The sequence below is a fragment of the Dermacentor albipictus genome, chromosome 9 (genome assembly GCF_038994185.2).
Source record: "Dermacentor albipictus isolate Rhodes 1998 colony chromosome 9, USDA_Dalb.pri_finalv2, whole genome shotgun sequence".
NCBI lineage: Eukaryota > Metazoa > Arthropoda > Arachnida > Ixodida > Ixodidae > Dermacentor > Dermacentor albipictus.
In genome coordinates, this window is record NC_091829.1 from 86,261,164 (window position 1) to 86,285,683 (window position 24,520).

Sequence of the window (24,520 nt, forward strand, 5' to 3'; positions counted from 1 at the left end):
CCTTCGCGACTTCCAACAGCAGTTAACTCTCGCCCCCTTCCCTTCCGCACACCCTTCCACCCTTCGACCCCGACCACCCCACCTTGCCGCTAAGCTAGGTTTCGCGCGTCCCAACAACCTCGGTATATACATATACGCATCTCCGACGAGCCATGGCATACCGACTATAGAGCGGCGCTGTGCTCCCGCGGCTCGTATATGCTGCACTGCTATACGAGGCTCCGAGCGTTCGGGGCCGCAGCCCGCTCGCTCCCTCGCCGTTTCGTCTTGCCCAGCTCGACTACGGGTTGAGGTGTCCTCTGCTAAGAGACAGTTACTGCGCTGCACTTTACCCCAACCTGTCCTTCCCATCAACAAGAATCTCCTTATCTCTCTCTCTCTCTCGACTACGGGGCCGTTGCTCCGAGGCCCACACATGCAGTGCGCACACAGGACCGGCAAGGCGCGCCGCGTCGCTATGAAATCATGCGGCGGCGACGACGAGGCACGGCCGAAAAAAAGAAAAAAGAATGAAGAAGCAAAAAAAAAAGAAACATTTGACGCGAAGCGAGCGTCGATGCTCGAGGCGGTCTCCCGTGGGGGCAGTGAATTCCTAATCGCTCATGCGCGATTGCCTCGGCGCGGCCACCGCTGGTTTCGGTCGCGGGCTCCCGCTTTTGTCTTGCGTTCGCCTTGCGTCCGAGTGCCGCACCGGGACGCTCCTTTGTGTGCACGCCCGCTGGCGCAGCGGGCGCCAATCGCCGTCGCTGTTTGCTCGCGCGCGGCGTTTCGAGGCCGCCGCAGCAGCAGCAGCAGCTCGGTCCGGGCGTTGTCCGGCGGGATGAGGCCGCGTTCCGACAAGTCGATCTCGGGTCCGGCCCGGCCGTCTGGAGAGCACCGATTGAGGCGCGCTTGTAGCTGGCGGCGTCCACGGACGTGCGCGGAACGCCTCGTGTTTGCTCAGCAAGTGCTCGTAGTGCGCGCACCGACGGCATAATTCGCGGGGGCCTCGCCTCGTTCTCGGAAGACCCTGTCCGAGTATACGCGCCGTCCGTAGTACGTGTGTGCCGCAGCCTGCGCCCGTCTGACCGGCTGCGCTCCTATCGATACGTTTCCCGCCGAAGCGATGTCAGATGCGGAGGTCCGCGGGGCTTTTAAGTTGTACGAGCATGCGCGTGCGTCAAAAACCGTTCGGTCCGCCGGACGAGCCGCCGGAAAGATAGCAGGGCGTGCTGTTGGATCCCGGGTTGAAGCTGGCGGATCCTGGGTGAAGCTGGTGCAAAATCTGATGGAACTTTGTTGGGTACGGTGAGCGCACGACAAAGCGAACGGTTTGACGTTGACGGAACCCTGGTGGAAATAGGACAGAACGTTGTCTGAAGGTTTGTTGGTACTAGAAATGCACGACAAATCGGACTGAATATGATCCTGGTGGACTGTAGTGGCAAGCTGATTCAAATTTGTTGGATCTCTCATTGGGTACGACGAGTCTGTTGACGAATGGTAGGCGCGCTATGTTTGGGGTTCTAACGTTGCAAGGCTACTCTGGTGATGGCGATGGTGTCTACTGGCATCCCTCTTTGAAACGGGAGTAGTAGTAGTAGTAGTAGTAGTAGTAGTAGTAGTAGTAGTAGTAGTAGTAGTAGTAGCAGAAATAGTAGTAGTAGTACTAGTAGTAGATTTTAATGAAAAGAAAGGAGGAGAGGTCGGCCAGGGGAGCCTGTCTCCAGCCTGCTACTCTCCACTGGGAAAAGGGGAAGTGGGAAATACAGGGAAACGTAGGTGACAGGTGATTATGCTATGGTACAATGATCTACTACACACATGTTGTCCAATACGCGGATGCGCGCTGTAGACACAATACACGCGAGAGTAATCTTGCCCACACAACAAGTTATCGCGCACACACATTTCGCACTGTCCGCACGTCTCACGGATTCTAGAGACGATCGTCTAAACCAGTCTCACGTAGAATGTTCACGAGTGACTTTATGGCACGTTGGGCGTGGTGGACACAAATAGTCCGAGCCTGCTTGATTTAATCAGGCTTTACCCTATCTATCATCATCTAGCCTTTCGTCTATCTGATCTCGATCTCAACTTTCGTGTATAAAATTTCAATCACTACATTACACCGTTACCTACGCTTGTAATGCAATAACTCCGGCTCTATCAATTTGTCCCCTGCCTTATTTCCACCATTGTTCTAATCGTCTCTTGCTTTGCTGACCGGTTAATCCTTCCGTCTTTGAATCCCAACTCTTCTGGAAGGTCGACGCTCCCTACGGGTTTCGCTTTGTCAATACCTTGGCATTCAATTACGATTTGCCTAGTCGTTTCTGGGCTTCCTTTCTTCTTTTTGTTTTTCTTCTCCTTTTTCTTTGCAACACACATGCTTCATACTCTTGCGCATATTTACTCCGGCATGTCTTTGTACTCAGGAAGCCAGATCGGGCCGCAGACAGCGAGGCACTCCCCTTTGCATTATCATATACATTTGCACTCCTGATTTCTTTCTTGCCGTTTTTGCAAATCTCCATCGTATATTTTCTTTCATTTCCATTCTTTGCATACAATTTACCGTCTACGCTTCTCTCACTTTCTTTCTTGATGACTCCTGGTTGCCTATCTACCCTTTAAATTAGCCTGCTCTTGGTTGCCAGATTTCTAGATCACTTCCTCCGTTCCGTGACCAGGCCTTTTAGGTACAGATATTTGTGCACTTTAGCCGGCCATTTATTTTCTTCCATGCTGCTTAGTCTTTCTTCAAAGCTAATTTTGCTCTGCGGTTCTCTGACTTCGTAAGACACCCCAACCCATGTCATCTTGCACGGCCTCATTTGTGGTTTTACCGTGGGCCCCTAAAGCCCGTCGGCCCATCGACTACTGGTCAAGTCTCCAACCCAGACAAGATTTCTTTTTTTGTTGTTGTTCATTTATTTAGAACATACTGCAGTCCGAAGAGTAAGCAGTGGTGGCATAATACAAAGAAAACTAACAAATAAACTCAAACAATGTACAAAATCTAGAAGTAATGAAAACAAGGTTTAGTAGTAGAGCTCAATATAGTGACTATACAAAGTCAAAAGTAATGCAACACAGCAAAGCACTAGTTGCATACGCTCGTATGCAACCTAATATTGACAGCCATCATAGTTTGAAACCTATGGCCATGAACAAAAAGATACGTAATTTTTAAAGTCCGAGTTCTTCATTTCCAAAAGGGCTTCGGGTTATAAAGCGTTTAATTCATTGATAGGCCGAGGAAAAAAGCAGTACCCTTGAAAAGATTAGTGCGTGCGAAGTATGGTTCAAAGGTGTGAACATGTGTATGTCTAGTTTGTCTAGGATGTCGGCGTCTGAAGTAGGTTTGAGGACTAATAATAAATTTACGGAGGTAATGCGATTGGAGAAACTTTAGTACTATAAGACAGGAATGCTCTTAGTGGCTGTGAGCGTTGATGGTGAATCATTCCTTTGGTAAGCATTGAAGATCGAACGAACTGCTTTTAGTTCGCACCATCTCAAGTTTCTTAATGTCTTTCTTTAGATGCGAGTCCCAGATGGCGCTTGCATATTCTAATTTGGGTCGTACGAAAGCCGCATAGGTCCACAGTTTGTTATCTAACGGTGCTGTTTCTAGCTTGTGCCGCACGAAATCGAGCTTTTTCGACGCAGATGAGCCGATCTTATTAATATGGCTGGACTAGGTTCGGCGATTTGTAAGTGTATTTGTAAGTGTAGTGGTTTGAGTTTGTAAAGCACACTTTTGATTTACATAGGCCCCGAGATCAGCCCGCTTCCTTCTGCGTCGAGACCGATGACAGAGGCCGGAAAGACGCCTGTATATTGCTATCGCATATAAAAAGAAACAAACAAGAAGGAAAGGTAGACTTGCGAACAAGCGTAAAGAGGGAATTTCGTGTTCAGGCAGTTTATATTAAAATACTCAAGGTAGGGCGGCGTAGAACTGGACGCTGTACAGCCGAAATTGCCGAACGATGCTATGCGCGACTGCTTCACTGCGTGATTGCTTGCAGTGCAGTGAAGACATGGCGCGCAGTAGCATGTGGAGACGCAGTGGGGAGTGGTGACAGAAATTAAATTTCTCTCCTTTAAAGCAAACGTTCGTGGAACGCATTTTATCTGAACCTTACTTTCGTACATTTAACTTATCGCATATCACATGCACCATGACCGGTGGTTTTGCCCTGTCAACTTAAGCGGGGAATCTAGCGCTGACCGCTAGACACATGTCGGAGTTTTACATGCAGGCAGAGGAGAAGTAGAAGTAGAAGAAGGAGGAAACCTTTATTTGTGGCATCTATACATATATTTTTGGCGCTGCTTCGTCCGCATCGCTATACAAACAAGGAATGATCAGCAAGACGTAGGCGAAATGATAAATAGTGGGCGAAGAAGGCATTTACGTATGTATCAGACCTTAGCCTAGGTCGCAAACGAAGGGTACTTGTATCCGTAAGGCACGGACTTGCCTTAGACGACGTGCATGAATGAATGAATGAGTGAATGAATGAATGAATGAATGAATGAATGAATGAATGAATGAATGAATGAATGAATGAATGAATGAATGAATGAATGAATGAATGAATGTTTTGTTCGGTTCAAATGTATTTGCACCGTAATCGAGCATCGCTTTATTTTACTCAATAGTCTTCCTCTCTCTCTCTCATCCGATTCACCCTCAGCTTGATTGATAGTCATGGACTTATGCAATTAGTATACAAGCACTAACTCAAGCGCACATTTTGTAGTAAAAAATCTAGATCAGATTTTTAAAAGAATGATTCTTCGCATACACGTACATATACACACTCACAAATTCAAAGGCACGTTGCAGGCACAAATAGAGAATGGCGCCATATACCTGTACATGCCAGCACAATGCGTGCATCGTGTCGTTGACGGACAGTTTCCATATCCTATCACATTTTTTTTAATGCGCATGAAAAGCTTTTACTTTCTTTTGCCGTAAGCGGGTTACCATTTCATATCTTTCATACATACGCCCTTTTGTGCGTTTCCCGTAAAGATTATATATCGGTGGAAAGTTGAAACTATACGGAGCTTTGGTACGAGAATGGCAAGTCCGTGCCTAACGACGATGCCGCTCATTAATTTGGTAACAACTCTTTGACAAAGACAGTTCCCTGGCTCCATGCCGAAACCGCCTTTGTTCAACCCTTCCCCCCCCCCCCCCCATTGTATCAGCTTTGAGTATATACACACTGTTTCTAGACGTCTCATTCTTTATTTCTTTTCTCTCCTAAACCAGATATCACTACAAATAAAATGTCAGTAACAAATATTCAAGATAAATATTCAAGAAAGGAAACGCAAGCTAGCGAGATGACGGTTATTGTTGTGGGACAAGATAAGCCGGTATATACAAACTGGTATCACTGACCTCGTGTGCAGCGAAGCTAATGGAGAAGATGGCGTGCACAAGACTCACTTGGTACGTCGAGCAGGGTCGAAAACTACCATCGTGCATGACTGGGTTTCGGCAGCGTCTAAGTGCTCAAGACAATGTGCTGGACCTACTAAGCCACATAGAACATCACAGTGCGGATGGCCTGTTGACACTTGCTGTTTTCATGGATGTTTCTAAGGCTTACGACTACGTGATTCAAAGAGCCATCATCAGCCAGTTACAAGTTATAGGCGTCACGGGTCATCTCTTGCACTTCATACATACGTTCCTCAATGATCGTCACATCATAGTTCGTCTTGGCGACACTTTGAGCGATGAAACACGTATATTTCGCGGCGTGCCACAGGGGAGTGTTTTATCTCCCTTATTATTTAACATTTCCATGAGTAGCCTCCGAAGAGTACTAAACCATCGAACATCAGTGAAGATATCGATGATATCTGCATATGGGTCCCCGGCTACCAGCATCGCCGCCTCGCACGAATAGCCTAGGGAGCAGTAAAAGCCATTCAGGGCCACTTGGCAACGATTGGATCACTATCAGCAGAGAAATCATCATTCGTACTATATTCTGGAGTCAAAAGAAAATCTACACGCTTGACGCTGAATTTGGACGGATACCAGATTCGACAAGTCACCAACGTCCGATTTCTGGGCGTTACCTTAGACCACAGGCTACTCTGGCGCCGCGGAGTTGACCACGTTGTGGCGTCATCGTCACCCAGACTACATGTGCTCATGCGAGTCGCTGGCATACGCTGGGGCAACCACCCGACGTCGATGCTACGGCTACATACAGCGTTGGTTACCAGTCGAATCCTGTATCAGCTACCTCTGATGTCACCCTCAGACAGCCAATACGAGCGCTTAGAAGCCATTCACAGAAAAGGTATCCGACTTTGCCTTGGAGTCCCTCAGCCAGCGTCAAACAAGAAAGTGCTCTACGAAGCTGAGTCACGCCCTCTACGACTTCTGGCTTCCGAGGCTCTCATGATCCAGCTACTACGATTGAGTGCGTCTACGCCCGGTAGAGCCCTCTTACGACGTATAGGTAACAGGCTGCGCTGACATTTTATGCAGCATTGAACACGCTTCGCGTATTAGGATTGCGCTGCTCGAGACAGAGGGAAAGGATAGAACCACCTTGGACATTCAAGAACATCACATGCAACTTAAGTGTACCACGATTGCAATCAAAGAGCTGCATTCCATCTGCAGAAGCCAAGTCATTAGCCCTGGAACACCTGAACACGACTTACCCGAATCACCTACAAGTATACACAGATGGCTCTGTCAAGGCAGACGAAGACCGCTGCGCAGCTGCATTCTATATTCCCTCTCTAAGATATACGTGGTCTGGCCGTCTGGACTGTATAGCCTCGTCGACAGTTGTGGAAGGCGTAGCAATAGCTTCTGCTCTGCGTAAACTAAAGACTTTGCCTCCGCAGATTGTGGTTGTTCTTACGGACTCAAAAGCCGCATTACAAGTATACCGTGGTTTGCCATCCCTCAAGTTCGCACGCGAATCACTAGCCATCGTGAAAGAACTCAACAACAAAGGCTTCACAGTAAAGTTTCAGTGGATTCCCTTCCACATTGGTATCTCAGGAAACGAAAAAGCTGATGCGCTTGCATACGCAGCGCTCTATCATCCTCCCAAAATCAAGGCTCCAAAGAGTAATCAAGTGCAAAAATCTGACATTCGAAATCACTTTGCGTCACTTTGGGTTCCACCGCATATGCCCTGCGTAACCAAGAGATTGCACCGAGAGGAAGCCTCACTTCTATATCGAATAAGGACAGGATCTGCTAATACACCGGCCTGGTTATTTAAAACGGGGCGAACAAATTCTCCGAACTGTACGGAATCCAACGAGACAGGAGATATTGAGCACTTTTTGTGGTCCTGCCAGCAATTCCAAGATGAAAGAGACACTCTCCTGAAGAATCTGCAAAACAAGGACCTTACGCATGCGTGCCTGCAACACCTTATATTTCCCGAGGGATCAGTTATAGCCCGCAAAGAAACTTCACGTCTCCTCATCGAATTCTTAAGAGAGACTGGTTTGATGGACATATGGTGACACCCTTCAGCGGTATTGTGCGAGACGCTCGGGCGGAGCAATTGCCGGCCTTAATCGCCAGGCTGAACCTGCCTGTTGCTACAATTCACCACCACCACCACCAAGATAAGCCACAAAGGGCGTAAACTTTTTTCAGAATGTGCTGTGTGCTGAAAGGGTGTGATAAAGGGTATAAACGCGAAAAGTCTATTTTGCTACCCTTAATGGTGTTGAGAGAGAGCAAGCAAGGAGAGGACAGGCAGAGAGGTCAATGAGACGATCGTCCGGTTCGCTATCTTACACTGGGGTTAAGGGAAAGGGGGAATAAAAAAAGAGGGAGAGGGTGAGCACTGAGCACACGTGGGAGGGGGCACACGGACAATTTACGTGGTCTTTCAAACTGGCGCACCTCAAGTACTGTACTAGCGTGCGAAATGTCTAACGCACGCTAGTACAGATGCGCCCACAGCCAGAGTGCTGTAGAATCTGCGGCAATTGCAAAAGGCTGGAACGTTGGTCTATTTGGTTCTAGCAAAGCGTGAGAACAGCACAAAAGAAAAAAGAAAAACGAGGAGGAAGACCAGACACCCCATAAGCGCCAACTAACAACTGTCTTTGTTTATTGCGCCATGAAATAAATCAGTCCCGTAACAACACGTCGTTTGTCGCATCGCCTCGGGTTATCAAAAACACCAAAAGCTAAGAAAAAAAGACAGAAAAAAGGATGAAAAAAATGGCTAGGCTTAGCTTGGTTAAGCCAAGAATGCGTTGCATATTGCGCGAGTTGGGCCCCAGCTTTTTCTCCAGCTCTCGTGACGTCACGTCACGTAGTTGCGCTAAAGGTCAATGGTGGCTGCCTGGCCGCGCCCAAGGGCTGAACTGAGTGATTGCAATATGCAACGCATAAAAGAAAGATCATAGGAGAAGGTAAGCGCACCAAAGATGCTTTCGTCAACGCGTCTCTGGCATAGTATGATCACCAAGCTAGACATTCTGAGCATGCCTAAGATACGCGATTTCTTTCAAGAGAACGGACTGGTGGACTAGTTGGTACTGCATAGCGTGAGGCAAAGATCCCCCCCCCCCCCCCCCCCCGAGGAAGAAAAAAATAGAGGACAACAGGAGGGAAGCGCCGTGTCTTCGTCCCATTTTGTTCGTTCCATTTTGTAGTCCTCGTGTTTCTTTTTTTTTTTGGCGCTTCGCCTGAATTGATTTTTTTCCATTCGAAATTTATTAAACGTTGTCGCGTTGGTGCCCTCCTCGTCGGCCGGCGCTTGAATGAAGACACCGATCTTCAGTAGCGCTTTTCAGCGATTCCTGCCACGAGGAGTTGATTGGGAAGCGCACCCTTACTCCCGTACATTCGAGTGTACACGCCGAGAGCATGCGGTCGCAAAATGTTAGTTTACGAATCGCCGTGCAATGGAAATTGAAGCGCAGTGACCGCTTCATTAGAGGGACGGCGCTGTCATCCACTTTCAGTGTAGGCGAAGGTGGACTGCCGAGTGGAGGGGCGTTGTGCAGCACGGGAACAAGTACGGAAGAGTAGATGACGGGGAAAAAGTATCGTTTGTATATCTGCAACACATAATGCACACAACCTTGTTCTGTACAGCGTCATAATTAGGTGTTAACCTAAATGTGTCTGACCCACGTGTCAACCGCCGTGGGCAACGGCTTTCGTCGATTTCGAAACTAAACTACAAACGGTAAGCTAAAACAATCTAGTGCAACGTAAATCTAGAGACCGGTGCGCCACCACACGCCAAGCGTGTGAAACGTTTGTCGCCACCGGTTTTGTAGAAAACTTAAAATTTGTGTGAGACGGGGGGTGCCACTGTGGCGTCAGTGACAAGAGAAAGAAAGACTGTGTTGTACATTTCCAATACTTAGGAAGGCTGGTAGCTGATTACGACAGGGGAAGAGGATATCGTCCTGTCCCATGTTCACGACAGGAAGGTACTCTCTTCCCCTGTCGTAATCAGCTACCAGCCTTCCTAAGTGTCGTCGAGTACCTCGACTCGTCGGGGCTCTCGGCGAGATTATAGGAAATTTCTACAAAGACGCATGGCCTCACGGCCATCCCACCACCTCGGGCTTCCTGATCCGCCACTACTTCACTTCTATTGGGCCACCTCCGATACGGTCTACCCCCCGCCTACTCCTCCGGTCGAACCCACTGGCCCCTCCCGGTCGGGCTGCTCTGATGCTGCTGGGACGACTTTGCTGGCTACCTTTCTCCCTCCTACCCTCTCTTTCTTTTAATCCAATCTCCTCCACCTTGCTGGCGCTGAGCCGTGCTCCCGCATGGGTTACAGAAGATAGCACCAGCCTTTCCACCTTTCCCCACAAGAACCACTTCTCTCTCTTCTCTCTCTCAATGCCACCAGATGACGCGGTGATCCAGGATAAAAATTGAAAGCCAGGAAGCGTGATGGGATGTGTCTCTTTTGTGTTTACGTAAATACAGAGAGAGAGAGAGAGAGAGAGAGAGAGAGAGAGAGAAAACAAAGACAGGAAAGGCAAGCAGGTCAAACAGACGAGCGTCCGGTTTGCTACCCTTGCCTGCGCGAGTGCGCGTTTGAAACCCTTTCCTTCCATTGCCCCATGTAACACCTAACTAAACTCGTCATTCAACTCCGAATCATTAGTTACTTTTCCTCGATTTTTTCCTCAGATCTTTCAGTTTCAGGTGTCTGGTTCTTTTTCGTCTTCCAGGCACAACTGCATCATTGCATCACAATTGCTCGGCACCCGGCATACTGCATTCACCCACCTCCACTGTCATATCGTAAACGAAGGCTATGCCTGAGGAACTTCCGCCCTACTGACCCTTCCCCATGTTTCCGCGTCCATAAACTCTTTCATTCTCATTTCTGTCGTTGTTGTTTAAAGTTGAAATTTATTTACTTCTTTTGTGTACGTTATAAGAGGATTAATGCGGGCAATTACATTAGGAGGTCCCAAAATTGAGAAAACTGTCAGGGGGACACCCCAAATAAAAGCTTAGTTGGATTCTATTCCAAAAGTACGTGCCTTGGGTATCATTCGCATGCCCCCAATTATATTTGATTGATTTGAGCCCGTTAACCTTCGGTGGTGCGGGCAATCCCGGACTTTTGTTTCTGCCATTCCTTTCATTACCACAGGGAACAACATAGGAGAACGGGGGGGGAGGGGGGGGGGAGGAGATGAATGTAAGAAAAGAAAAGAGGGAGAGAGTGAGCACCGCGTGCATGCGGCAGGATGCACTGCAGGACCATGCCGGTGCACTTCACGAACCACTCCGGTGCCCGGATAGCATTTTAAGATGTACATTTATCTAAGCGAACCGAAGACGTGGACTCTCTGTTCGCATACGCGCAGGAGCTGATACGAGCGTGTGCCCATGCCGTCTTGCACAAGAGATCATTCTTTTTCAGAATTTTAAGAGGTGGCGGTGGCGAAAACCTTATTTTTGGCCGGCAAGGCAAAAGGGTGGGCTTCACCCTGCCTGGGCGTCTGCCACGAGCCCTTGGGCTCTGGCGGCGTCGTCGGCCCGCAGGACTTACGTCAGTTGATCTTCTGGGGGCGGACCTGAATAGCACAGCCCACCAACGCACGCGGAGGCTTTCGCTGGAGGCTGTCTCCCCGTTGCTACTCGTCAGCTTGTGGCATTCCCAGAGCATATGATATGCTCAAGAGTTGCTCTTGAGCCACATAGCTTGCATTCTTTTGTCTTGTATATATCTGGATAAATTATATTCCACGTTAATGGATTTTAAGAGTCCGGTTAACGATAGGAATCGACTTTAGAAAGCATTGTGTCGTTACAGGATTTCCCTGCGTCTGAGGAGGTTAAGCGTGTATTTCAACGCGCTTTCAAAACAGTGCGGTGCTTGCGTTACAAACGTGAACGCTCTATCTCATTCCACATGGGCTCTCGAGAGATCGGAGACGATTATGACTGGCAGGACCACCACGAAAGCAAAGACTGGTTCCTCGAGCTATAACTCCCGCTTGGCTGAGGACGATGCCGGACTTTCTTCACCCCTCCCCCCCCGCCGCCGCCACTAGCCGGCGTCACGTGACACTTTTCGGTGCCACCGCATCCAGTTTGCCCCCGTTTTAGTGTGCGTCCTTCTGCCACGCATCCGTTCCTGCGCCCCCTTCGGACGCAAGCGACCGCGCGTATACGCAGCGAGCAACATCTCGAGACGGCACCGCGGGGGTCGAGGCGGTGAGTTGGGCCGCAACGGGAAACGAGCCGTAAACAAAGGGAAGCGTGATTTAAAGGTCCACGCTCGGAACAAGGGACAAGAGACGGAGGGAGACCAAGGGAAAAGAAAGAAGGGAAAAAAATAAAGAGGAGAGATGAGCGGAGTTTCCGAAAGTGGCGGCGGAGGGGGAACCGGAGAAAAAGACGAGATGATTGAGGAAACGAGGGGAACTTTAAGAAGAGACAAAGATGTGAGCCCGCTAGGCAAGGCGCAGCGAACAGAATACGAAAAAAAGAAAAACCGTAGCATTTCGGCCGGAAGGCGGCAATTACGCGCGCCGCGCCGCTGGCTCCGTTCTGCATATGAATGCGCGCGCAACAGTTTATGCCGCGGGCTTTGCGCGACTCGGTCTCGTTCTTTGCCCGCTGCCACCACCCTTCGTCATCATCGCTACGGGCTACTAACTGCGCCCACTCATGCAAGGGGGGAGGAGAGGGAGGGGGGGCGATCTTCTTTGCTTGGTTTACCACCCTGCTGTTGCCTCCTTCGGCGTGTCGTTCACCGCGCCGCTATCGCCACCAGCGCCACCCCCGCGTCGATTCCTCGCGGCTCGGCTCTTGGCTTGGATTGTCTCGGGGGCCCTGCTCTGGGCTTCGTCTCGAAGCGGATGTTGGTGCGAATGTACAGAGGGCGCGGCGGGCGCGGGCTTTGGAAGCAGTGAGCGCGTGACTGAGGTTAAGGAGCGTGGCGGACGGCGTGCTTTTTAGAGGACGCCAACTCGCGCGGGGTGTCCGTGTGTTGTGTGCATGTGCACGCGTTTCCCGCTTAGTTTCGGGGTTTTCTCGCACATGCTTCACGACGGGATGTTACAAGGACTCCTTTCATTACGGGGAGTGGTTGACGTGACGCCACGGACGCTACATTGTTCTAGTTATGGCTTGCATGAGGCTTTTAGGGAACCGCGGATCGAAATGGCGCGCAGCTTTTCGCCGCGTGATACATGGACGGGCAACGTTAAGGCGGCTGCGATGACGTCGCTGACCCCCTTACCTCCCCACATAACTTATACGACGGGAAATTATCTGTTGGTCCAATTTACACTGTAATCGCTTTGTGACCGACTGGTGAAAATCTCAATCTCTTAAGCCGTGCAAGGTTTGAAGCAGGTGTTTGGTCTCGTAATATACGCCCGACAACCTATACGCAGTCACCCAGACTCATCCTGCGCCGTTTCAAAGGCGATCATCATCGTCGTCGTATCAATATCGTCATCATCATCAGTGCGGTAAACGTAAATAAATAAGCGGTGGGTGTTGCTAAGAGAGGTACGAAATATTGGTGGCGCCAGGAAATGAAAACATTAAAGGAAGCTTTTATTTTGAATATTGCGCTTTTACACAACGCGTATGAGCTCTGCCATATTCCATGAGAGCGGGTCCGATATATGCGCTGTAGGCTGTAAACTTTGTATCCGGTGGGGCTAACCGCGTTTGGAATTGGTAGCTAAGACCCATTTGTAACAGTGATTGCCTTTTTTAGTTTCTGATGTTAATAACTCAACCGTTACTAACCGCAGTTATGCGAAGGTAGTAAATAGTGCGGCAACTAAACAGTCACCGTAACTGTATCTTTTTAAACAGTGCTCGGTTTACTGTATGTAGTAAGAGAAACGTTTATTAGACAAAAACCAATAAACAAAAGTCAATTCCTGTGGTGATTGCGGTTGTGTGCCGGGATTATGTGTACTGCTTGACTCCTCAGCAGCTGTAACAACAAGCTGTCGTATATCGACTTCCACTGGACAGGAGTTGGACGCCTCTCTTTTAAAGATCAAGTAGTTTAACGTAATAACTCAGTTGTGTAGCAAAACAGGGCATACAGCTGTAAGCCATTTGCTGTAAGAATACGGATTAGTGTACATGTAGATGATTTGGTTGCAGCAAAAAGGCTTAAAGAACTAGCTTGGTGCCATGTATACCCTTAACCCTTCTCAAAAGAAACACACAGCATCGTCACCATCGCCTGACCAGTTCTCGACAATTTTCTGCAGTATTCAGAATTAACCGAACGTTATTTCAAAATATGCAGGGGTGCGCCGTACACATTTCGATAAATCAACACCTTCAAATCAATTTCTTTAATTATATAGTGTGTTCATTCTGGGCTATTTGCAGACAAGCGCGCAGCGAATAGAGGCTTGCTCTCAAACCGTCATCTGCTCGTTTCCCCCGGTTCCGGAAGTTATGGGCGCCCGGTTTACTTGCAGCTGACTTCCCAGGTTAGTTTTCTTCTCCAAATTCAAGTCGTAATACTTCGTGGCGGATGAGAGGGGCGCAAGGGTTCTTAGGAGGTGCGTAGCATAGTGCTGACAGACGACAAACAGACGTCCGCTAAAACACACGAATATGTGCAATGGCGACACCGCCCCTTGCGTAGACACGTGTGAGTTGCAGTATGTAACAGCGTCACTTGCGTTTCTACTATTGTCCCGGTGCTGCTAGCGTCGTTACAGAGTGAACCGACGAAGCTATCGCCAAAACTGTGCTGCAGCAGCAGACGCTTTCAAGAACAGTTGCCGCCCACCATTCGCCCCTGCAACACCATCATCACGGCGCTCAGCCCACTAGCTCAGTGAAGAGCACAATCTTAAGCCTAAACTTCCAATCGATGCTTTCCGAAGCCCTGTTACTGGCCCTTTCTTTGTCGCTTGCTCATTCTCTTCACGCCCCCAACGCGAAGCGCGCGATCTTTAAGTGGACTATACTCCGCACCCTGAAGGAGAGCAGTATCCGGGCCGAAACGTCTCGTGACTCCCAAGCCATCAATAATAAGCTCTTCACTCTGGCGCAGAAGGTGCGGGAGGGGGAGGAGGGGGGAGAGCACTTTGTCGCCTGCTCAAGCGCGTCCGCTCCCAGTGGGCCCTGTGCCACACCCCCGCGAACCCTCGCTTGTCTTGGCTCGTTTCCCTGGATCGGCCCGCGGATTGTCGCGACGGCCAAGTTAAGCGCGCGCGCGCCGTCTGCACTCCTGTCTTCTGCTCGCCGTGCAGCAGAAGTAGGGGGAGGCAGCGGATGTGCGGGCGAGCGAGGAAGGAACCAGAAGAGCGTGACTGAGGTAAAAAAGAGCGGCCATGCGCGCGCTTTAAAGACCTCTCACGCCGCCGCCTCCGCTGCTACCGTGCTTTGTCTCCACTTTTCTTGACTCCTTCCTCCGTTGCGCTTTCCCGAGTCGGTGGCGTTTTCGAGCGCGTCTTGGCACGCGAGTTTCCTGGAGCGAGCAGAGCGGAAATGGGAGCGACCCGCGACGGCTGGCGAGAGCGAGCGGAAGCGACTCGCAGTGAATGACTCGTCTTCGCGTATACCTCACTTACACCAGGATTCTCGTAAGCGAGGAAAGAAAGGAAAAAAAAAACACAACTAGCCGAGACGAGAGAGCAAGACACGCAGCAAGCTCCCGCTTGCGTTAGCGAAAACGGCTGCTGCTACTAGGGCTTGTTGAGTCAGTCAATGGAATGCGTTTCTTTCACAAAAAGGCGCTGCACGTTCTGCCCGTTATGCGCGGCGATTCGCTTTTGGAAAGTTGTGTAACGTAAGTTGCCCGAATGTCTTGCTGGACGCGGGTCTGTATGTGAAGAAAGGAAGACGCGTTGCTCGTCCAATGCTCTGCGAAGGATTTGGTTACTTCGACGGGCTCGTCAAAAGGCTCACGCAGCTTTTTTTTCCCTCTATCAGCCCTCCCCAAGTGGGAATGGGCGATAAAGTCGGTTAAGTTCAATATCGCATAGTTAGCGCCCTTGAGTGCACTGTATGTCTATTTCCAAATTCTCGAAAGTTCAGGCAGAACGTGGATCTGTTCATCGCTCTTCTTTCTTCGTGGTGGAACAAAAAAATAAAAAATGTAGCCTATCTTCTATTGCTAAGAACAGGAAATGCAGTAACAGAAGCGACATTGCACTGATATATAAATATATTTAGATATAGGTGATCAGTCCCAAAAGTTAATGCAGTGACTCAAGAACAAAAAAGGGCGACGTTTTAGCGGCGACGCTCTTCCTACTATATGAAATAAATTAAAAATATATTGTAAATAATATGTAGACCAACAGCCAGCAGGCTAGTCGTCAGGCCAAAACAAACTGCACAAGGAGAATCACATGAACGAAACGAAAGTTAAACAATACAGAAAAGAAACTTGAAAAATTGAGATACATAAAGAAGGGTACATCCACAATGCAATTACTAATCCGTGATATTTCACCCGCCGTGGTTGCTCAGTGGCTATGGTGTTAGGCTGCTGAGCACGAGGTCGCGGGATCGAATCCCGGCCACGGCGGCCGCATTTCGAGGGGGCGAAATGCGAAAACACCCGTGTACTTAGATTTAGGTGCACGTTAAAGAACCACAGGTGGTCGAAATTTCCGGAGTCCCCCACTACGGCGTGCCTCATAATCAGAAAGTGGTTTTGGCACGTAAAAGCCCATATATTATTATTAATCCGTGATAAGAACTGAAGGGAAAAAAAAGTAGGTCACATTCACGACACAATTAGTCATCATCAGAATCAAAGTGAAAAAAAAAACGATTTCATAACGGCTGCACTCAGGTAGATTACTCGGTTGTGTTTTAAAAGCTTAGATAAAACAACTTACCGGATAGTCGGAAATTTCTCGTAATTTTTGCATTAAACGACAATTCATTCCCAACTTTAGCACCATAAAATTTTGCCAGTCTCTCACCAACTTATACGATTCCCGTGCAACTAAAAACGTGCACCCCGATATATACGAGAGCGATATACATGCAAGCTATCCAATTCTGCTAGAGCCACCCTTCAACACATGTCGTGGGGATGTGAAAAGTATGAAGATAAAATGGCAGTCTCCCCGGAAAATCTACGGGCGCGGTGGTCGGCCGCGCTGCTCAGCTCCGAACTCCAAGACCAACTTTGGCCCATCCAGCGAGCCACGGAGGCCGCACGGGAGCAGTAGCTCCTCATGGCCATCTAGGCGCCGCGGCCCCAGGCCCGGGCCTCCCAATAGCCGGATACCAAATAAGGTTACCTCGCTCGCTTGCTCTCTCACCACACACGCCGCTGATGGTACCACGCCGGTGTTGTCATCGTCGTCGTATTCGTCATTGTTCTGCTTTTGCCGTCGTCACCGTCGTCATTCTCCTCTCGTGGTCATTGTAATTGTGTCGTCATTGTGTCGTTAGCTTCCTCTCGCAGTGCATGACAAGGATGCCGAAGGTGCCTGCACTCCATCTCACAAGAAAGTTGCAGCACTGTCAAATATACGAGGTGTACACAGGCAGTACCTTTGCGCGGCGTAATATAGCTGCGGGAGTAACTGTTTCGTAACTGGCGGGATTAGAGGGTTTTATTTTTTGCTCGATACGTCATATACGTAACAGCGATACGTAACATATTTGGCCCTGTCAACATGCACGGCGTATACAGCGAATTACTTCGGCGGGTACCACCGATAACCGCGTTAGCCACACTAACCGCGATTACGTATCAACATGGCCCCGCCCATACAGCCCAGAACGCCCGCTCAGATGTCAATTCGTGATTGTTAATTGCTCTCCGCCCTGATAACAAGAAATAAATGGTAAAATTAGTCATCGGTCATTGTCATCTCACGCTGAAGGCAAAACATCAGGTATTTCTTTCTCGTTATTAGTAAGACGAGCTGTTTGTTTTGACATTGCTATAGGACTGCAGAGGTGGTGCCGAGCCGTAAAAGTGCTTCGATTTAAAGTTAGTAGAGGATGCAACTGTTAGAGCATTGGTACTGGTGATGCTTTGACAATGCGGAATGCTGTAAAAGCCTCATTGTTGTTGCGGCTTGGGGCGGCGTTAGGGCAAGGAATCCACCAAGCCCATCGACGAATACGTTCAGTAGTAGGAATGAAGGGAAAAGGTTTTTTTTTTAAATTAGTTGCACGGCTCCAATTACGGAACCCCACTCCATGCAGGACCATGCTAAACATCCGAGTTCACATCAGGAAACGACGGCCCCACTGCACCAAAAGTCTCCGCTTTTAATACCGTCGTCTTCCCTAGGTGACTGGACTAGGCAATCTCATGACTGTGTCGCGGCCAATCACAATCGTCGAATCGGTTGCGATACCACGTCCATGATATCGCATCGTACCGCAGCGCCCCCACTTCCGAAGCATCCCCGCCTCGGATGGTATAGAACAGGGTACAGGATAGCAACCTGGGAATCCGAGGGTGAAGTCGTTCCCACGGTATCATTCGACGTTGGTCCTCTTCATCGTCAGTTCAGGCTGTCAGGTTGTGGTAAGGGCCTTTTGTGGACCTGTCAACAGTCAATGTCAAGGCTGCGTTGACTTCTGGATATGCGCTGATGGATGTGTGCTTGGTTGCCTCGTGGCAAACGTCTAATTAACGCCCTTGGCTGTGTTGAGACGTAACATTGTATGAGTTACTACTCCGCTCTAGTATGGTAACAACGTCAAATAGACGGCGAGCAGACGATGCGGCGCGAGTGAACATTTACAAAGGCGTTCGCCCTTACTACTCGCTAAGGAGGCTGCAATGAACTCCTGAGAAACCGCGCGGCTGAAGCGAAGCCCCACTGTCGCATTCATGTAAACGCAGCTTATGGTTACGACGCCAAACCATTGATTGCGTCTATCCACCAACCGTGGAGTAAGCTGTTTCGACAGGATGGCAAGGGCAGACGAAGAGCAGACAACGCGGCGCGTGTGAACACATATTGAGGTGCGTTCGGCTTTTATATTGGCTGAAGAGTCCGGCAGCTTCTACAATGTCGCAAATAACTTCTGAGATAGGGTATAGCTCTCTCTCTCTCTCTCTCTCTCTCTATTATATATATATATATATATATATATATATATATATATATATATATATATATATATATATATATATATATATATATATATATATATATATATATATATATATATATATATATATATATATATATATATATATATATATATATATATATATATTCCTCTACGCGGAATCATAAGGGCACTTGCAACGCACCTCACAAGGTGTTCGTGCGTGCCTAAGTGCCCCAAAGCAACTTTTCGCCAAAGCTGGCTTCTCTGCAGTAAGAGGCCTTATGGGGAGAAGCCCGCTTCAGTGGCTTTTTTTTTTTTTTTTCGTATCACAGGCGAAGGTATGTATAGTCTAGGTATTATTATATTATTCGGTAACATGAGTCCTCACCTTAAAATAAAAAAAATGAATTCTACGTTTATTGCTGTTTTGCTTTTGCTTGAATTTCACAGCAAGATATCATTTTACGGTCCCGATCGTTCAATATAACCCTTGGCCCTATTGCTTGCCTGGTTCGTCAAGAAAGAAAATGAGCGTGAAGGAGCCGTCGCCCAGAGTAACGGAAACCGATCTCGAAAGTCAGGCTTTGCCACATTGCATGCCTGAGGGGTGAATGTTGACGTCATAACCACCCCATGTCTTCCCACTTTCTTTTTTCTTGCCCAACCAGGCAAGCAACAGCGCCAAGTGTTATATAGAAGGACCCGGTCTGTAAAAGGTAACCTTGCTGCAACACTTGAACCACAGCAAAACTCCGATAATCTCCAAATATTTATACTTAATAATTTAAATGTCTAAAAAAATCGGCAGTTTTGCCCGAAAGCGAAGCATTTAAGCGATATTAAGGTCTAGCGTGGCGCTGAAGTCGCCCGGTAAAGCTGGCGTGATGAATAGCGCCACCAGGATGGCGCACGAGATGGGACCGAAGGAAAACTATGGCCGTTTCTCAGCGCCGTAAGAAATGATTAGACCGATTTATCTTGACGTCTGTGTACGCACTACCATGATAGAGTATCTCACTATAATACCTAGAGAGAAATCTGGCGCTGCTGCACTCTTGTATGCATGGGAATGCCGGTATATGCTGAGTTCACATTGGCATTGTTCTCGGAGAGCCAAGAGGGCTTGGAGATGCGCCTTTCTAGTACTGTGCCGTCAGTCACAATGGTTTGTTTCCTACTAAAACAGCACTTAAGGTACTGATTTAGCTTTACTATGAAACAAAACATCTTTTGTTTAAGTTTGAGGACTTGTAATTGGATGTACAGTAACATGAAACGTAAAGAGTATCAGCTGGCCGCTAAAGTTCGAGAACAGATGACAGGATTTGCGCACGCTTTGAAACAGCTTGTCGTCTGTTCTCCGCTTGATTATACATTGGAGTGAACTTTATTGAAAAATGTAGTATGAGAGAATGAAAACCTTTCATGAAGGTTTTATTTTATGAACGCGTTATCTGTGTAGCCATATCCACGTTTTAGACGAAGCCTCGCACAACACCAGCCAATACAAGCCTCGCACACCCATATACCGTCGTTCCCATGACGGCATATATACAGCCGTCGTTAGAGAAACTCTCGGGCGGTGGCGCCAGATTTCACTCTAGGTAATACAGTGAGAAACTCTACACTTCAGACCTTCTAACGCTCGACATGCTGGCCGCGTTTGCGTGTCGATACCTTGACGGCACGACGGTAACGTCAATGGCGACGGCACAAACACGCCTCCAGCGTCCGTATATAGTTGTTATCGCAATAAAACATAGGTTACGGCATGTCTAGTTAACCGAGAACGAGTTTCGTTTCTAAGAGATTGCGGCGTTCGAGTATTTAACGGCAACATTTCTAAATCGAACGCGAGTTGTCCGAAAATAATTTTATTGGAAAATACCAATACCTTGAGTTATCTAAGTCTCCGTCTCCTTTAAAAAAAGTCTCAGTACTACATATGACATATGCATCGCGCAAGTGTAACTTTGTTATACGACCGTACCACTTGTCGAGTTGTCCCTTGTCGAGTTGTGACTAGTCGAGTTGACTAGCTGTGAAAAAGTGGCGCTACACCCAAGTCTCCCACATGTACTACCATCTGTGGCTCTGTGGTCCGCATCAAATATAAGTCCCTATTGGACTTCATTGAACTTAACGAATGTACGTATAACACGCACACTTCACACCTTCTATGTACGTAGTTATTTACAACGTGCTTTGAGCTTACGCCTTTTGTGAGATGCGTATACGCAGTTTATTTCGGATGGCTTAACTTTAGGCGCAGCGTCGAAACAGCAGCAGTAAAGATGGAACAGCCGAGGCTGGCAAGCAACCAACTCTTTCTTTTTTTTTTTTACATCGCAGTAAGTCATTCAGCAATATTGCTGCTGCAAATGTTGCCCGCTTCAGGAACTTGTCTGTACGAGATTGCTTAAAAGCAAGAGCCCCTATTGCACCTCGTAACTATGGGAACGCTTCCCACGGGAAGGAATTCGGAGACCTACAAGCGAAACTTATCTCCGAGTGCCATTTTTCGTAGTACTTGACGCGTCATTCGTAAAATTGTGCAACGATCCCAAATTCGTGAGGCTTACGAAAAAAATTCGAGAGAGTCGGCAGGTGTAGTCTGTGCAACCGGCACGGTTCTTCTCCTCCAGAGTCGATCAGAATATTGCGTTCCTTTCTTTTCCCTGCAGATTGCAAGAACTGTTGTCCCCTATATAGGGGGCATTCGAACTCAACGAATGTTTGACCACTCCGAATAGTGAATTCTCTAACCGAATACGAATTCGAACAGCGAAGTCCATTCGGTCCGTATTAGAAATTTAAAATATTCGTAGACCTGCAGCCGCAGGGCAAGCTTCCCATTTTTTTTTAAAAAAGGTTACGTGATGTATTTATGTGATATGTTATGTATAGTAATGAATTTCTGTGGATCTTCTCGAGGTAACTTCAATTACCTTTATTTAGTTAGTTATATATTAAAGCGCGCACGTTTACATATATTTGTGCACGTTTGTGCGTGCTCATCTTCTATCTTCGGTAGCTTTATGTACTCGCACGCAAATTTCGTACGTGTGAATGCACTTTGACTGCGCTTTAGTGTTTTTCAATGTCACATATTTGTGACTTAATTTTGTTTGCATTCGACGAGGAAGAGTGGCCAGCGCCACCAAGGAGGCGCCAAGCTTTCCTTTATAAGAGTTCCGTTCTTACGGAGAAAACAGAAAGACGACGGAAGCAGGTGAGGCGTGGAGAGTGAGAGAGAGAGAGAGAGAGAGACATCTCCAGCGTGGCGAGTTTTGTTTGGAACGCGCAGTACGGGGTTCATCATCGCTAGCTGTGCACGGCGCGGCGTGTCCTGACCCCCCTCCCGCCAATTCTCATCTCGGCGGAAAGCGCCGGCACGCATGCCCATTGCTCGTGCACGGAGGAAGCCACCGACCGATCCAAGCTTCCGGTCACGTATAGGAAGCTCGCGCGTACACCGCTGCATACGCTGCAACGCACGCGAACTCCCACGCTCCCCCACTGTATACACGCTGCACCAATGTGAACGGGAACGCGAGATTTGCGCTCGACGCAAGCAATGTTCCTCGCTTTCTTTTTTTGCTTTTCTTCTTCTAGCTGAAATAGCAGTTTCGTGTAAGACTCGAAGCAGTGTGAGCGAGAGCGCGCTGCCCTGGAGAGTGGCCTAAGATCCCTAGATAGACGTTAAGGTGGGCGCCGTGTGAACGCTTGATTGTGGTTATCCACATCAAAGGATGTAGCACAAAGCGGTAGAGTCCGCAGCGCCCATTCCCGCTAAGTTGCCCAAAGAAGTCCGGCAAGTAGTTGTGATTCTTTCTTCTTCTTCTTCGTCTTCTTCTTAATAAAAAAAAATAATACTAATCTTTTTATGTCCACTGCAGGACCGAGGCCTCTCCCTCACAAATACCATCCGTGTACGCTCAAGCAAGTTGCATACTCCGTCAGCGCGAAGTGCAGTGCAAGTGCTGGATGGTCCAGGGCTTGCAAGTCTCGAGCAAGCCCTATGACTCACCCGCAGCCTTCTGTTCGCGCAACGACCACTGGCCCTTGGGTCATCCCAGGTGTATTCAACACACATCACCAGCTATGGGACTAAGCTTTGGTGTCCTGGCGTTCCGCTGCCCACACAGTGATCACTTCCTTCCTCTTTTCCTCTTTCTATTCTCCCTTTCTCTTACCCCCCCCCCCCTCCATGTGTAGGGTAGCAAACCGGGCGCTCGTCTGGTTGACCTTTTCTCTTTTTGCTCTTTCGCTCTCTCTCTGATGGTGGCTATGCTGCTTGTGTTTGTGTATGTTTGTAGAGAAAGAGAAGGGAGAGGGAGAAAGATGGAGGGACGAACGGAGGGAGATTCACTATGACAGAAAATCTGCTGGGTCGTGCTGGGGGGAGAGAGAGAAAATGATAAATGAAAGGTAGGGAGGTTAACCAGGACTGAGCCCGGTTGGCTACCCTACACGGGGGAAAGGGAAAGGGGGACGGAAAGATTAAAGGAAGAGAAAGTCCCCTGGAGAAATCAGTCGGTCACTCAGTCCGGATCACAGACGCTGACTCAATCCGGTCGCTTTCAAATATCGCAGCTGCGCTTTTGTAGCCTTTTGTATTCTGTAAGGGCCTACCTAGTGGACTGTCCATTTCAACGGCCGCTGATTGGCTGGGGCTGCTCGTCTCCTCCTCGCTCGCACAACTCCACCCAATCAGCACACCAGCAGGGGGCGAAATGGACAGTCCACTAGGTGGATTCTTACAGAATACCCCTCCTGAACTAAACTATATTCTAGCCTGCCACTCGGCGTTGGGGAAGGGGAAAGGGGAAAAAAGAAGAGGAGAAAGCGAAGATCGTGATGATATGAAAAGAAACGACGTGAATAAAGATAGTATTCTGGCCATGGGCCTAAAAGCAGGCCTTCAGAAAGTGGCCGGTTATCAGTATATACAGGCTTTCTGTTTTTATTAATATTGTATTATTGTTTCATATTCTTTTACGTCTATAAAGACAAAACATATTGCATGAAAAATTAATCCCTAGGGCCCCTCACCAGGTCCGGCCATATTAAGCTGAAAAGCACCGTGCATACAATGTGCCCTAACGATTGTGTGCGCTAAGTATTAGATCGCTACGCGCCGCGGAAAAAGCTGAAATTTCAAACCGAAAGCCATCTCGTCTCACAGGCGCCGCGGCCCAAGCCGTTAGAGTCGACGCATATAGCACAAGTGCGCCTACGTACATGGCAGTGCTGTGACGTCGCTCATAGTGGCACGTGATTTCGAGAATTAATCAAGGCAACATCTGTTATTTGTGTAATCTGTCACTTCAATAGGCGAATTAAAGTTTAGAGAAATAATAAAACACACCAACCTGCGTGTTTTTTGTTTTACTTCGTATGTATAGCGAGATAGATGTACTTCTGTTTCGTCTGCTCGTTCCCACGTCGTGCAGTCGCGCTCGCAGACAACGAAACTATGTAATTTCCTACCACGTTTGAGTGCGCGATCAGGCTCGGTGATCCGCTTGCGTCTGCCTCAGTGTTCGTGTCGTACAGACTTATGTCGCTAGTCAGGTGCACTCCAGCGCTGCGCGAAACGAGACAAACGCAACAGCTCGAGCACCGGACCGTCACCGGAAGTGTGCTGCGCAGAAAAAAAAAAGAGAAAAGGAAGATGGCGACCGTGACGTATGCCTCACGCGATCGTCCAGCTCCGGTATGGGAGAACGCGGGTATAGTGTAACGCGGTGAAGGAATCTCGCTTGCAGAGGCTAGCTGGGGACAGCTGGAGAGAGCGACGTGTTCACGGCGACGCTCGCCTCCTGCAGTCAAGGGTTCGCGGCACTTTAAATATTTGTTTTGAGGCTATTAATTGACCAATAAAAAAATTCTTGCGGTATAACGCTCCCCAGGGGACACGGAACAACTTCCAGTGCACAACAAAAATTTGCTATGTAGCCTGGCGATGGGTCCTTT

At 48.5% G+C, this 24,520-nt stretch overlaps 1 protein-coding gene across 1 annotated transcript in view; it reads right to left on the reverse strand.

The window, feature by feature from the left end:
* Positions 1–24,520, reverse strand: part of LOC139049471 (uncharacterized) — a 288,699-nt gene that overhangs the window by 257,885 nt on the left and 6,294 nt on the right. The window lies entirely within an intron of this gene.